The sequence below is a fragment of the Dendrobium catenatum genome, unplaced genomic scaffold (genome assembly GCF_001605985.2).
Source record: "Dendrobium catenatum unplaced genomic scaffold, ASM160598v2 fragScaff_scaffold_416, whole genome shotgun sequence".
Classification (NCBI taxonomy): domain Eukaryota; kingdom Viridiplantae; phylum Streptophyta; class Magnoliopsida; order Asparagales; family Orchidaceae; genus Dendrobium; species Dendrobium catenatum.
In genome coordinates, this window is record NW_021318878.1 from 299299 (window position 1) to 315438 (window position 16140).

General features: G+C 32.8%; 1 long non-coding RNA gene across 1 annotated transcript; it reads left to right on the forward strand.

Moving 5' to 3' along the window:
* The first annotated feature begins 15018 nt into the window (after positions 1-15018).
* LOC114579487 lies at positions 15019-15925 on the forward strand. Its single transcript, XR_003700510.1, has 2 exons — positions 15019-15193; positions 15445-15925. It is a non-coding gene; the product is annotated as an uncharacterized LOC114579487 (long non-coding RNA).
* Positions 15926-16140: the final 215 nt, after the last annotated feature.

The following is a 16140-nucleotide window of genomic DNA, read 5'->3' on the forward strand; positions in this document are numbered from 1 at the left end:
AGATTTGAGAGGAAGACGAAGGTGAGGTTGAGCATGATGGAGGTGTGTGAGGGGATCTCACGGTTTCTCTAGGCAAGCTATACACTTGCTCCTACTATGGCCTTGGTGAGTCTTTGAAAGCTCTCTAGGAAGAGAGGCTTCTTGGTCATGTCCTTGAGGTATTGTACCTTATCTAGGAGCAAGAAAAAAAAGCTGATGTACTATGCCTTCTCCATGAGGGAGAAGAAGGAGTCGAGGTTCTCTACCTTCTTCAGGAAGGAGAAAAATGAGTGAAGGTTCGCTTCCGTCACCTAGAGAGTGACATAGCGTCCGAAAATCCATCACACCAGGTTTGGTGAAAGTGAGTTTGTAAAGGCTTCTTTGCCTTGTTATGGGAGTAAAAGGAGAGTCACTCAGTGATTAGTGCAATATCTGGAACAGAGGACTCCTAGGAGTTGCCAAATGTCAAGTTTGACCAAACAATTTTAAAATTCTGTAGTATTTTTTTCCTTTCTGCACTTTTATTTTTCTTCTATTTTAATTCTGTTATGATGATTATTACTTAGTTTCATAAAATTAAGATATCGTCATAATTAAATCAATATTTTTAATAGACTTATTCGCTTTTGTAATTTATTGAAATTTGGTATTTTAAATTTCTAAAACATTTCAAAAATATTATCAAAATTATTTAGGAGTTAAGAATTTTTTTTCAAATTACAATTCACCTTCCTGCCCTCTTAGAGAGCCTTAGGATAGTTTTTTATAGTTTAACAACCTTTATGAACTTCAGCATATTAATTATGGCGATAAAAACTTGTTTCGGTGAGCATGGAAACTAAAGAAACATGGTATGTAGTAGTGCCCGTTGGCCTTCTTCTTGCTTCGGCATGGATGGTGGTAGGAATGCTTCTCAACAAGGAAATTTTTGGAAGGTTTTAGATTGAATGGATTGTGTTTAGGCTTTGTTGGATGAGTTCTTTAATATCTCTGTTGCAGGTTATTCATCTGATAGATACAAGCAATAATTTAGCTCATTCGATGACTTTCATCCATTTCCTTCTACTTTTCAAGCTACTCCTAGATAAGATTTTCTACCTGTTCATTATTTTCTTGACCTATCCATTTGCAAATTTAAGTTTGAATGTAACTTGAGCATGCAAGCTGCTGACCAACTTTATTTATCCATTCCCATTAGGGATATGGAGCAGGTTTTCCCTACTTCAAACAACTTTGATGATTTTCATATGGCTTTTGAGTACTCCGCCAATTCAAACTGCACCACATTACATCAAATTGGTAATACTTGGTTGGATATTCCTTCTTTTGATTAGAATGATCTAATTACTATTGTGAATGTTTTGGATGGGAGGTTGGTTGGTTCTTCCTCATGGTGTGTAAAAAATCACATAGTCTCATCTGAAGAGGCCATTGCTTCAGGCATATGCTCATCTAATATTTGTGTAATGCATCAAAGGAATTTTTTATTAATTCGGGGGTCGTTGGTGCTCATGATCAGCCACAATCTCACATTAAAGATTCCCCAAATTGTTGTGTGTTTGGTGATCAGATCCAATGTTATTTTGCTTGGCAGAAGCCATCTTATATGCCTTTAAGCAAGGTCATTAAGCTGAGGTAGCCAGCGATAATTCTAGAGAGAGAAGCTCCAAGATTCTAGAGAGAAAGTCATTTTTTTCAAACTTTGAATTCCCGGTTCTGTGTTCTTTTCTTCGCGGAATTTGCGGTGGAATTTATGGATGGACGCCGGCCATCTTCAGCGGCGGTAGGGATTGGAAATGCTAAAGGAAGGGGTATGATGCAAATCTTGGCAGATAAAAGAGGTCCTGTTGGTGATTCTGGTTTTAAGAAATCGGAAGGAGTGATGAGCAATCGATTGAGAGGTCAGTTGATTATCAGGGAATCTAATGAAGAGAGCCCCAAGAAGATTATTGGTTGTGAAGGCAAAGGTAAGGAGGTTGCGACTGAAGGATTGATTGGTTCTTCAAAAGCTGTTCAGGTTTTTCTGTAATCTTGATTCTAATGTTCTTTCGGCCTCTTCCTCCGATATGGAAATTTTCGTGAATAGATTTGGGATGTCAAATGCAATCCCTGATCACAGTACGATAAATGCGACTACACATAATTCTATTTCTTAAAATTCTCATATAAATGGTTGTTGGTTGACTTCCCCGATATGGATTAGATTACCTCATTTACCCTTGCAATGTTGGGATGAGGTTAACATGGCAAGGATAGCTGCAATGGTAGGAAGACCTCTTATGTTGGATGGAAATTTGTTCCAATGGGGTAAGAGGGAATTTGCTAGAGTTTGGGTGGAGAGCATTTCAGGAAGATTTTTTCAAAAAGTTGAATATGAAAGAATTTCATCTTTTTGCTATGATTGTGGAATGGTGGGACATTTAAAAGCAGATTGTAAAAGGAGGGGTTCAGTGGCTCTGGATAGCATTGATGGTAATGGAAATGAAAAGGCGGTGAAAGGGGTGTAAATGCATCTTGAAGAAGATAACTGTTCTATGTATGGTCCCTGGATTATGGTGAACAGGAAAGGCTTTAGAAAATAGCCTCCGTTGAAGAGGAATTTGAAGGTGACAACTACTAGTCAGGTGTTTAAAAAAAAGGGAGTGGAAGGGAAAATTGCTGAAGTAAATTTTGAAGAGCAAGGTGGTGATGTTCCTGATGAGAAGCAGTTAAAGGGTATGGCAAATCAGCTTGATGAAGGTGAGATTGATATAACATTGTAAAAAGATGAGGGAACTAAGAGGCTGGATGATTCAGAGGTTGATCTGAATTTAATTGGCAAGGAATTTAACAAGGAAGTCAAGAATGCGGGTATGGTTTCTTCACTCATCTCTAATTCCTGTCAAATTAGTGAGAATAGATTTCAGCTTTTGCAAAGGGAAGATATGGATGAAGAGGTTTTATCTGGTAATTCTGGGAAGCCTGTTGCAGATGGTATTATCTATGAAAACGGGATAAACTTCAGGAAGTGAGTTATGGTGTCTAGAGAAATTATGGGTAATTCTGTTAATGATGGTGTCTATAAATCTTGTGTCTTTTTATTTTCTGCTACCTTTTGTTTTTACTGTTTAACTTGTGGTTGAAAAATCTTTTTCTATAAAATTCATTAAAATAAATTTTAGGTATAAAATTTTAAAAGAGGATAAAATTTTTTAATTACCAATTCATCCCCCTCTTGATTAGCTGCTGGGACATAAGCTTAGGTTTAACATCCTAATTCATATTAAACAAGTTTCAACAAATTAGTCTGATGATTAATGAAAGAAGTCAAGATTTGATTGATCAATCATATCATCCAGGATAATCGTAGAATTATTCGGGACGATCAGTTAAACAAATCTTAGTTTCTTGCTGGACGACCAGAATGATGTTATGGTGATATGTATTGATTTGAATTAATCGTACAGGACGGTCCTAGAATCATTCTAGATGATCCATTTTTTTATCATTTGAACATGTAAAGTATGGCCGAACAGAGCGATGGTCTAGATGATATTTGACATTTTGAACTAATCGTACAGGATTATTGAGAAATCTTCCTGGACTATTTGCTATTTTTTCATCATACAGATAGGTAAAGTCTGACCGAATAGAGCAATGGTCTGGATGATATTTTACATCATAAACAAATCATATAGGATGACGATCATCCTGGATAATCAGAACAAACAACCCTTCTAATCATCGTGCCTCCCTTAGATCGTCCTAGATGATTGAGCTGAATTTGTATTGATCGTACAGGATATTCCGTCAATCGTCCTTGATGATCTTTGTTGATAAATTGCATTTTAGGTAAAATTTGAATCCCTTCTATGTAGGATGTCTTGTTTACTCAAGATGAGATCTCTTGTTGTTGTCCTGACTTGAGAGAGCCAAAAGGAGAGGGAGAGCTTAGGAGAGAGATAGGATCTTGTGAGGCTGAGATTGTGAGTGTTACACAAAGTTTTCTCCAAGAAAGGATCTGTGTCATCTTCTCCAGTCATCGTCGCTGGTTCCTTGGAGGTTCTAGAGAAGACTACTTTAATGATTGATCGAGGTTCTTTATCTGCTTCAGGAGTAAGCAAAAGAAGTTGGGTTTTCTACCTGCTTCAGGAGGAAGCAAAAAGAGTTGAGTTTCTATCTCACTAGGGTATGTGGAAAGGAGTTTTTTGTATAGGCTTCTATACCTTGCTATGGGAGCAAAATGAGAGCCACTGAGTTTAGTGCAATACTTGGAGGAGAGGCTCCGAGGAGTGGACGTAGGTTAAGTTGACTGAACCACTATAAAATCTGATGTGTTCTTTCTTATTATATTTTCACATTTAATTTATGCAATTTATTTTTTGGTGAGTGATTGTTTTATTTAGATCATGAATTTTGTTTGAGAATTTTTAAAACATCAATTCACTCCCCTCTTAATTAGCCTCGGACTAGTTCATAAGGGCTTAACATCCCTATGAAACTTTCAAGTGGCACTAGTGTTTTTACATTGGACTTAAATTGTGCATATATGTAATCCTAAATCCAAAATTTGTTGCTTCAATTAAAAGACTTGGAACACACAACTTTCTAAGGCAATGTACTCAGATTTTATGGTAGAAAGTGTAATAGAGTTTTATTTTTACTAGACCAGGAGACTAAGGACTATCCTATGAATTGGTAAGTACAAGAAGTGCTCTTTTTATCCACCCTAGACACTGCAAAATTAGATTCATAATATCCAATAATCTCAACTGTGCTTATGGTACTAGATTCTTAAGTTTTGAGTCCCTAAGAGATATCTAAGGATTCTCTTTACTGCTGTTAGGTGGGATTCTTAGGATTAGCTTAAAATCTAGCATAAAGATAAATACTAAACACTATATCAAGTTAGCTAGCAGTCAAGTAAAGCAATGATCTAATCATTCCTCTTAGTTCTTTTGATGGACAGATTTTTCATTTAAGTTCTTATCCAAATTAACACTGGAGGTCATGGGAGTATTTATTTTTTTGGTTTTATCCATTTCATATTTCTTTAAGATATCCTTAATATACTTTGATTGATTTAGAAAGGTTCTATCATCCAATTGACTTATGCTAAACCCCAAAAAGTAGGATAACTCTCCTATCATACTCATCTCAAATTTCTTACTCATTATTTTTGAAAAATCATCACATAATTTTTTATTAGAAGATCTAAAAAGTATATCATTAACATAGATGTAAATAATGAGTAATTCATCTCCTATTTTTCTCAAAAAAAGGGTTGTGTCTACGCTTCTTTTAACAAATTCCCTCTCCAGTAGGAATGTGATAAGCCTCTCATACCAAGCTCTTGGTGTCTGTTTTAATCTTTATAAGGAATTTTTTAATTTATGAACAAGATTTAGAAATTAGAAACTCTCAAAACCTGGGGGTTGCTCTACAAATACATCCTCTTTTACTTCCTAGTTTCAAAAGGTACTCTTGACGTCTATTTGAAAAAGCTTAAATTCCTTATATTAGGCAAATGTTAGTAGCACTCAAATGGCCTCCAATCTAGCTACACTGGCAAAGGTCTCCTCAAAATCAATCCCTTCTATTTGATTATATCTCTTAGCCATCAATTTTTCCTTATTCACAACCACTATACTAGAACAATTCATTTTATTCTTAAAGACCCATTTGGTTCCTACCACACTTTGATTCTTAGGTCTTTCTACCAACTCCAAAACATCATTCTTCACAAATTGGTTAAGTTCTTCTTGCTTAGTTAAGATCTATAATTCATTAGAAAGGGCTTGATTGATGTTGGTTGGTTCAATCATTGAGATAAAGGTAGAGTGATTCACTTATATTCTAAGTCTATGCCTAGTTCTAACACCATCAAAAGGGTTACCTAAGATCAGTTCTATAGGATGACTCGAACAATATCTTCAATCTCTAGGAAAAGAGTTTCTAGGTTATACCCTTACCTCCAGATTTGTATTTTCTACTCGGGTAATCTTACGTACTCCTTCAGTGTTTTAAGGCTCTACACTTCTCTCCAAATTTTCAACTCCTTGGGTAATCTCTCTAACTTCATCTTCATCCTCAACTGTAGACTTCTTAGGATCAGATTCATCAAACACAACATGAGTAGTTTTCTCCACCACCAAAGTCCTCTTGTTAAACACCCTAAATAATTTTCCAACACTTGATTATCCTAAGAACACTCTATTAGATTTTGGGTCAAATTTTTCTAAGGGTGACTTCCTATTATTAAGAATAAAAACTTATAGCCAAAAACATGGAGGTGAGAAAGTTAGGTGTCCTACCCTTAAAGATCTCATAGGGTGTCTTATCTAGTTTGGCTCTGCCATTCACCTTATTCAACACATAACAAGCTGTGTTTATCGCTTCAGCCCAAAAGTATTTTGGAAGTGAATACTAAGCAAGAATGGCTCTAGTGGCCTTAACAAAGGTCTTATTCTTCCTTTCAGCTACCCCTTTCTATTGAGGGGTCCTAAGAGCTGAAAAGTTGCGACTAATCTCTTGATCCTCACAAAAGTCTCCAAATCTCTCATTTTCAAACTCTCCATCATGATCACTATGAATGGTCAAGATCTCACAACCTAATTTTTTATGTATCCAAGTACAGAAGGATCTAAATTCACCAAAAGACTCAGTCTTATTTGACAAAAATCTAATCCAAGTGAACCTCGAGTAGTCATCAAAAATCACTAATCCATCGACTTTTCCCCTTAAGCCGGTATTTCTAATGGGTCCAATCTAATCCATGTGAGTACATCTAAAGATCTAGAGGTGTTAATGTCCTTAATGGAATGGAAAGAGGACTGGACTTGCTTTCCTAGTTGACAGGTATAACACAGATGATCCTTAGTAAACTTAAGCTTAGGGATGCATTTAATTAGATCCTTTTGGGTCACTTTCCTAAGGGTCTTCATGCTGGCATGACACAACCTCCTATGCCACAACTAAGACTTATCATCAAAAGTTTTTAAGTAATACAAAGCGGAATATTCAATATTGTTTAAATCAAGCATGTAAATGTTCTTAGTACTTTTTCCCTTAAAAATAATGTTATTATTGAAGCTAATGATACATGTATTTACAAAAATATTTATGATAAAGCCCTTACTGCAAAGCTGACTGAAGCTGAGAAAGTTGTGTTTCAATCCATCTACAAGCAAAATATTTTTAATCAAAAGGTTCTTGGAGTTTCTGATTACACCTGCGCCCACCACTTTCTTGGTGGTGTTGTCTCCAAAAGTGACCTTGCCTCTAGCCCTGACCTCCAGCAAAACTAATTGATTATTATCTCTAGTCATGTGTCGTGAGCATCTGCTATCCATGTACTACATGCTCTCATGAAATCTCTGGTGAGAGCACACCTATAAAATTATCAAAGATCAAAAAAATTCATATCAAAAGAACTTTTAAAATTTTTATTACCCTTAACTTTGTTCCATTTCAGATGGTGCTTTTGTTTCTTCCTCAAAATGCTTTTAAATTGCCTAGTGATTAAGGTAATATCATCACATGCAGACCCGAAAGAATTAGTATCTATATTGTTAGCTTTAAGCATCATCGTTCTCTTCTTTTTCACTTGCATCAAGTTGTCTTTGGTTCATTCCTTGCTTCTTAAGCAATGAGTGACCCAAGTAAGTTATGAATAGAATAAATATTCAAATCATTGGATTCAGTTATTGCAGTAATCTTAGCATCAAAGGAAGAAATAATCTTAGCATCAAAGGAAGAAGGAAAACATCTCAAATTTTTTTTTAACTTTTTCATAGTTGGTTAGCTCTCTTCCTAAAGCATGTAGTGAAGTGACAGTTTGTGTAATTCTATTATACATTTTAGATATCAATTCACTAGGTTTCATACGAAAAGTTCATAGTCATGAAATAAGATATTCAAACTAGATTGCTTAACTTCATTTATCTTTCATAAGTAATACACAATCTGCCTTATATTTTTTTACTAGTAGCATACGTTGAGACACACATGTTATCTTCCAATTTTAAAGTACAGAAAAAATAGTTTAAGCATTTTGCATTAAGTTGTGCGAAATCCCTATCATGAAAAGTCCATTCATAAAATAGAATTTTAGTTTTTATGCCATTAATTTCATGTGACAGATGTGAATAACCTTCTTTAATAAGCATTCACATGCGATAATCAATTAATTGTAAAAATGTAGACATACGAGTTTTCTAGAAATCAAAAAGTATATTATCAAATAATGGGTCGGGTAATAGAATACCCTTATGCAGTATTACGATTATTGAAGTTAGTCATGGATCAACATTGTTTAAAATTTTTATTTTTATGAATCCCACTCTAATACCACTTGAAAGTTTCTTAGGGATGTTAAGCCCTTATGAAATAGCCTGTGGTTAACCAAGAGGTGGAGGGGGGCAAATTTGTGTTTAAAAAAAATTCTCAAACAAAATTCATGATCTAATCAAATAATCTTTCACTAGAAAATAAATTGCAAAAATTAAATACAAAAATATAATAAGAAAGAACATACCATATTTTATAAGGATTCGGTCAACTTAACCTATGTACATTCTCCGGGTATTGCACTATCAGTGACTCTCATTCTGCTCCCACAACATGGCGGAGAAGCCTATACTAAAACTCCTTTCCAACAACCCTGGTGAGGTAGAGAACCTAATTTCCAAATCATGTTTACAAATTAAAAAAGGCTTGATATGAGAGGCTTAACACATTCCTACTAGAGAGGGAGTTTGTTAAGGGAAGCGTAGACACCACCCTTTTTTTGAGAAAAGTAGATGAGTTACGCTTTGTTCATAACTATATTGATGATATACATTTTGAATTTTCTAATAAAAAGCTATATGATGTTTTTTCTAAAATAATGAGTTAGAAATTTGAGATGTGTATGATGGAAGAATTGTCCTACTTTTTGGGGTTTAACATAAGATAATTAGATGATTTAACCTTTCTAAATAAATCAAAGTACATTAAGGTCATCCTAAAAAATATGAAATGGATAAAGAAAAGTCAATAAATGCTCCCATGACCTCTAGTGTTCAGTTGGATAAGGACTCAAATAGAAAATTTGTTGATCAAAAGTAGTACAGAGGAATGATTGGGTCACTGCTTTACTTAACTGCAAGCCGACCTAATATAGTGTTTTGTGTTTTTCTTTATGCTAGATTTCAAGCTGATCCTAAATAATCCCACCTGACTGCAGTTAAGATAATCATTAGATATCTCTTAGGAATCTAAAACTTAGGATTATGGTACCCTAGGCACATCACTTCTTTTGAGATTTTTGTATATTCATACTCTGATTTTACAGGATGTATGATGGATAGAAAGAGCACTTCTGATATTTGTCAATTCATAGTACATTTCTTAGTCTCCTGGTATAGTAGAAAACAAAACTCTGTTACACTTTTCACTGTTGAAGCTGAGTACATTGCCTTAGGAAGTTGTGTTGCCCAAGTCTTTTGGTTGAAGCAATAAATTCTAAATTTAAGATTACCTGTATGCACAATTTCAATCATATGTGACAACACTAGTGCATCTGCATCTGTAATAATCCTATCCAACATTCAAAGACCAAATACATTGACATAAGGCATCACTTTATTAGGGACCATGTTACAAAAGGAGAATTGAGTTACACCATGTAGCACCTAAGAATCAACTAGATGACATCTTTATTAAACCACTAGAATTCAACACATTCAGCATCTTAAGGACCAGATCAGGTGTGATTTACATAAATGCATGAACTTGATACTTACTTAATTTTGAATTATATATTTTTGTGATTTGTTGTTCATTGTTTTCTTTTCTTTCTTTTGTTTCATACTTTTCTTTTGTCTTTAGTTTTAATTGTTATTTTTTTTTTATGTATTCATTTATGTTGTTTTAGTTTTCTTTTTTTTTTCTTTTGGTCACTACTAAAATGATATTTTACGTTTTATTTTTATTTTTAAAAATTTTAGTTAATATTTGACATCCCTAAATCAGTTAAAGGGAGAAACACTATTGATTGTTTATCTTCCTCTAACTTCTTTTAGAAGTGTAATTTTCTTTTCTAAACAAGTCTATCTCAAATTAACAACTAAACTTTGTGATTGAAATCTTTTTTATCTTGCTACAGTAATTTATCTTATATAAATAATATTTAAAGTCATTAAATCACTTTCAAGCTTTCGTAATCTTGTAGTTGCATTTATCAAATGATTTTGATTTTGCTTTATGGTTTACTCTTCCTTATATTTGAGTGAGTTTTTCTTCTCTAATATCTGGAAGATATTCTCATAACTGAGAGTATTTAAAAGTTTCAAAATGGATCTAACTTGTAAAATGACAAGCGACATAAAATGAGCCCAAAAAGATAAAAAATTGAAAAGATGCACAATGATCGCCAAAAAATTGAAAGATACACAAAGTGTATCAAAAATTAAAAGATGTGCAAAGTATGTCATTCAATTGACAAGAGGCATAAATTGAGCTAATAAGAAAGAAAGCTTCATTCTCTTTCAAACTTTTAAATCTTTGAAGAATTCATGTGTCACTTGATATTTTTAATGGCTTAATTTTGAAATTCATGATTGTGACTAATTACTTTAGTATATTATTTTATAAGATTTTTTTTTAAACCAAGTTTTGAACGGATCACTTTTTTCTTATCCAATTATTTTTTCTGAGTTAGATCTTTGTTTTCAAAGGATGGTTTACCTATAAGAAGTTTGAGTGAGCGTTAATAAGATTAGTTGTTCTATCATTTTTTTTTATTTCAACGATGTTAACTCATTTTATTACAAATTTTTATTTTAATTACATGGACAAGTTATTATATTCGTGCTTTAATAAAAAAAAAAAAAATTTGTTCGTTCTTTTTTCAGCATTTTTACAGTCTTTTTCCTGATTTAGTTTTTACTGTTATGTTTTTCTTTTTTGTTTTCATCTTCCTTTTTGTGATGTCGAAAGGGGGAGTAGTAGTAGTGTTTGTGTTGTAATTTAATATTTTTAAATGTTTTTCCTATGTTGCCAAGTATTTTGGTATTGTTCTTCAAGAAAGGTTTAACATTGAGGTTTCTAAGTTGATTTACTGGATTACGCCTCCTCAAAACATGTTCAAGTTAAATAGTAATGGCTCTATCAAAGAGAACTCTTGAGGTTATTGTGGCATTATTAGACATTATAATGGGAATTTTTTTATTGCCTATGCTAGACCTTTACGTAGATGTTAGGTAATTTTTACTTAACTTTCTGCTATCATATGTGGTTTCAAATTATATTCTTACCTAGGTATTGTTAATATTTGGATTGAAGTTGATGCTTTATATATGCTTTTTTTCTCAAAGATAGTGATGAGAAGATTTGTAGTCCTAAATTATTCTATTTACTTAGGAAAATTAATCAAGTTTTTATTTTATGTTAATGTCATGTTGACTGATATTCATAGAGAAGGAAATGCTTGGGCTGATTGGTTGGATAATCACGGATCTATTCTCTAATTTCTTACTGAGTTGCCTTATAACCAGCTGACTTCCTTTGTTAAAGGTGTTATTAGGTTAGACAAGCTTGGTCTTCCTTATGTTAGATATTAATTTAGTATTTTTTATTTGGAAGAAGAATGGGGATAAATTTTTGCATTCTTTTTTTTTTTTTTTTTTTTTTTTTTTGTATCTTACTTTTAGCGGTGCTTATTTTTTTCGGTGTTTATCTTAAGATATGGAATTATCATGGTTTTTGTTTTATTCTTTTTGGGTATGATTTTATCTCATTGAATGATAGTGATAGTCACACTTGCTGCTCTTCTCTTGCTTTCTTTTGTGAAAGAGGAAGTTGTCATATTTTGGATATTGGCTTGTTTATGTTTTTTTTATCTGGTCTTTTGTCTCATTTCTTGCATTTCTCTTGCTTATCATTTCTTGGGTGCTAGTGGGTGTTTCAAATTTATAGATTTTTGTTTGCTCTTGTTTTATATTTATCTTATTTAGCGTTGTCAGTGGTTACTGGGGACTGATTTGGTGTTCTTTTCTTTTGATTGGGAGAAATTTCTATCATCTTTGGTTTGGTGTTCAGCTAAATCTTAGTTTGGATGTGTTTTTGGGCACTGTTAGTCGGATGATTTCTTAGTGTTGTACTAGCTCTAACATTTCTTTTTTTTTGTGGAGTATTAACTGGCTATTCATGAAAATTGAGCAGCAAATGGGCTTTTGGCTTAATAATTTTTTGGATACTACAGACCTGAGCCAGAATCCATTTTTTGTTTAGTATTTTGGTTTTCGTGTCAGGTTTATTTTTCTTATTTTTGGGTGGTTTTGCTATTGAGGCAACTAAAAAGTTAATTACATTGAATATGATGAATATGTTACCTTTAGCCATGAGTTTTTGTACTGGTGAGCTTTATAATTTACACTATATTGATCTTTGTGGCCCTTTTCTGATCTTTATCATTAATCAAGCTGTTTTGTTGGATAGAAATCATTTTGTTTATTTGGTATGTTCTTATGATATCTTGAGTATTACTAGCAGCTTTATTTCTCTTTTCTGGGTGTTTCTAGCTGTTCATATCTATATTCCTATCAGGTTCAATACTATTGAGAATCTGGGCTTACTCCTAAATACTGCCTTATTGGGTTATTTGATAGCTAACTTCTTTTTTTCTAGATTTTAATGGATCTGAATATGAATATATGTTTAAGAGCTGTTATTTATTCCTTAGTGACATTTTCATATTTTAGATATTGTGTTATATCCTTCTCCTTTCATTTTAATATTAATTCTAATAATGTTATCTTCACTAATGAACTGAACTTTAATTACAAAATTTAAGTTTGCTTCTGCTTTTTTCCTTGTGTTGCTCCTACTATTTTGTACATTTCTATTAGTGTTTTGTTGCAAGTTCCTGACTTTTTTGGGTAGAGAGATCATGCATAATGTTTGTTAGTTGATCTTTCAACTTTTTATAGAATGTTCCAAGGAAATTTTGTAAATTTGATTAGTAGGGATTTTGAGCTAATAGGGTTTTCTTTTATTTTTCTTGTGGCTCCTATGAGTAGTAGTTAGCTCGAGGTTTTTTTAAGGACCATGTAATATTTTCTTTTATCAATGTGTAGATCCATTTGTGTGTTTCCCCTAAAAAAAGAAACCTAAGAAAGAAAGAAACAAAGTTAGAATGGGTGACCTCCTAGGAAGTCCTAATGCTGCACCCCTTTTTTTGAATTAATGTTTAACATCTATATTCTCTATTTTTTTTCTCTGGTGATTCTATGGCGACTATAGGGTTCCCATCTCGGAGCTAATTTCCTCACCATCATTGATCGTATTTTACTATATTTCTATATTCCTTTTCATATTCGATTTGTTCGTGTGATTTTGTGATTTTGTTTTGATTCTTTTCGGTTACTTGTGGTTTTTGGGTGATGATGACGCCATTGTCATCATACCCTAAAAGTCTAGATCTTTTAAGGAAATGTTATTTTCAAAATTGATATTTCTAAAGATTGTGATAATCTCAATTGGGAATTAATTTATACTTTGTTTATTTTTTTTTTTTTGAATGATTTTTTTTTAGGATTATTAAGAATAATATTGAACATTGTTTCTTTTTTATTATTATCAATGGCAAGGGCCATGGTTTTTTGGACTCTTCTCATGATCTCAGGTAGGGGGATCCTCTTTCCCGTGCTTTATTTATTTTGGCGGCGGAGCTTCTTCCAATAGGTCTTAATGGTATTTTTAGGAAATATCCCACTACAGTGTCATATTATTGGTGGTTTCCCTTTGTCTCATTTAAGTTTTCCTAATAATATTATTATTTTTGCTAATGGTTTAAGAAAAATGCTTAATAGCCTTTCTAGGTTTCTTTATCAATTTGAAAAAGCTAGTGGGTTCATTTTTAATCCCCTAAAAAATTATTTTATCACAACCAAGTTTATCTCCAATCAGAGAATTAACTTTATTCAGAATAGTTTTATTTTTTGCATAGGAATCTACTCCTTAAATACTTGGGCACTTTTCTTTTCAAGGTTATGAAGAGATCTCATTTATTTGGGGACATTTTTTTTAGTATGCACAAATAGCTTTCTACTTGGGCCTTTACTTTTCTTTCTTTCTGGGGTAGATTAGTGTTAATTAAGAGTGTTCTTGGTTCTATTCCTATCTATTTATTCCATACTTTAAATTTGATTGTGAATGTTTATAGTAGGCTTAAAAGAATCTTCAACAAATTTCTTTGTGCAGCCAAAGAGGGTAAATCTGCTATTTTATAGGCTTCTTGAGATAAATGTTCTTGTGTCCAAGATAAAGGTTAACTTGGTTTTAAGAACTTGGGTGACATGGCTCTTGGTTTTCCTTATAAACTTTAGTTCAATTTAAGGTCTAAAAAGACCCTTTGGGCTAATTTTATGTATGATTATAAATATTCTGTTGGCAAATATCCTCTTAACTACTTTTTTCAAAAAAATTGGCACTCTTTTAATTGGAAAAAGGTTATGCTCCATAAATGGGAAGCTGAGAATTTCATTCGATAGGGGTTGGGGTGGAGTGATATCTTTTTTTGGCAAGACAATTTGTTAGGTTATTCTTTCATTGATAATTTACTTAATACCCATACTACTAGTGCTTGTAAAGTTGCCGATTTTATTCAAGATGGGGCCTGGAATGTGATGTCTTAGTGAAATGGTGCCTGATTTTTTCATCAATGTCATTTTGAAAGTTCCTCTTCAACTTGATAAGAATGATTGTATTTTGTTTAATATGTCAAACGATGGGAGCTATGTTCAAAGATGCTTAGCATACTATTATGTACTTGCAACCTAACTCTCATATTTTCTCATCCATTCAGAAAAAAGGTATTCTGGTCTCTTATTCTCTTTTAATTTGGAGAACTTTTAATAATTACATTCCGGTGGATACCATTCTAATCAGAAATATTTTTATATTGTTTCAAAATTCCAATGCTCCTATCATATTGAAAATTTGAACCAAATTTTTGCTAATTGCCCCTTTGCTCTCAAAGTATGGTTGTATTTTGATAATGTTTTTACTACCCAATTTTGTAAGGACTTTATCAACCTTAAGAATTTCACACAAGATTGGTTTATTCTTTTTAAATGTCATATTCGTGTTATTTTACTTATTATTATTTGTTGGTTCCTTTGAAAAAGTAGGAACGAGTCGAAGAATGAGAACATTACTATGAATTCACTGACCATTATCTATAAAATTATGGGTAAAGTGAGACAATTCTATTTGGCTAATTTGATCAATAGAGATTTTTTTAATGGCTTCTTTTAAATTGCTGAGCATTTTGGTATTAATATTTCTGCTAATATCCATACTCCTAAAGACATTACTATTAGATGGATTAAACCTCCTCATGGTTCTACAAACACAATAATGATGGGTCTTTTTAAAATTTGAAAGCTGGATGTGGTGGTTTCATATGTGATTTTAACGCTCAAATTATTGTGGCTTTTGCAGGTCCCTCGGATGTCCATACTACTATTGTGATTGAAATTCAAGCTTTAAAGTATGGTTTACAATTATGTATTTCTTTATAGATTACTAATATTTACATTGAAGTTGATGCTATGATTGTGATTTATTATATTACTGATAAAATTAATGTTAATCCCTCTTATTTCTATATCATTAGAGAAACGCAATGGCTGTCGCTTATCAATTTTTCTAGAACTCACATTTATAGGGAAGGCAGTGTTGCTGTTGATTTTTTAGCTGACTTGGGTTGTAATTTGATGAATTTCGTGGAATATATGGGGTCCTCTCTTCCTACCAAACTTGTGGGGATGGCTAGCTTGACCGTTTGGGACTTCCTTATGTTAGAGTCAATTATGTTCTACCTTAGCCTATTTGCTATTTTGTTGTGGTCTTTGTGCTTTTTGTCATATTTGTTTCTTTTGGTTTTATTTACTTATTTAATATATGAGTGGATTAATCTAAATTTCTTTACTCCTTATGTTGTTGTTTTTTCCTCAAGGTGGCTCTGCCTTTTATCTTTATCAGTTTGGGTCCATGCTATTATCAAAATGCTCTTGGTTTTCCTTTTTAATTTCAAGTTTCCCTTTTTTGTCCACACAGCTGACCTGTTTACTCCCCACTCACATATCAAGCATGGTTGGAAGGAGTATGATATGAATGACTTGTATCATTTCTAGG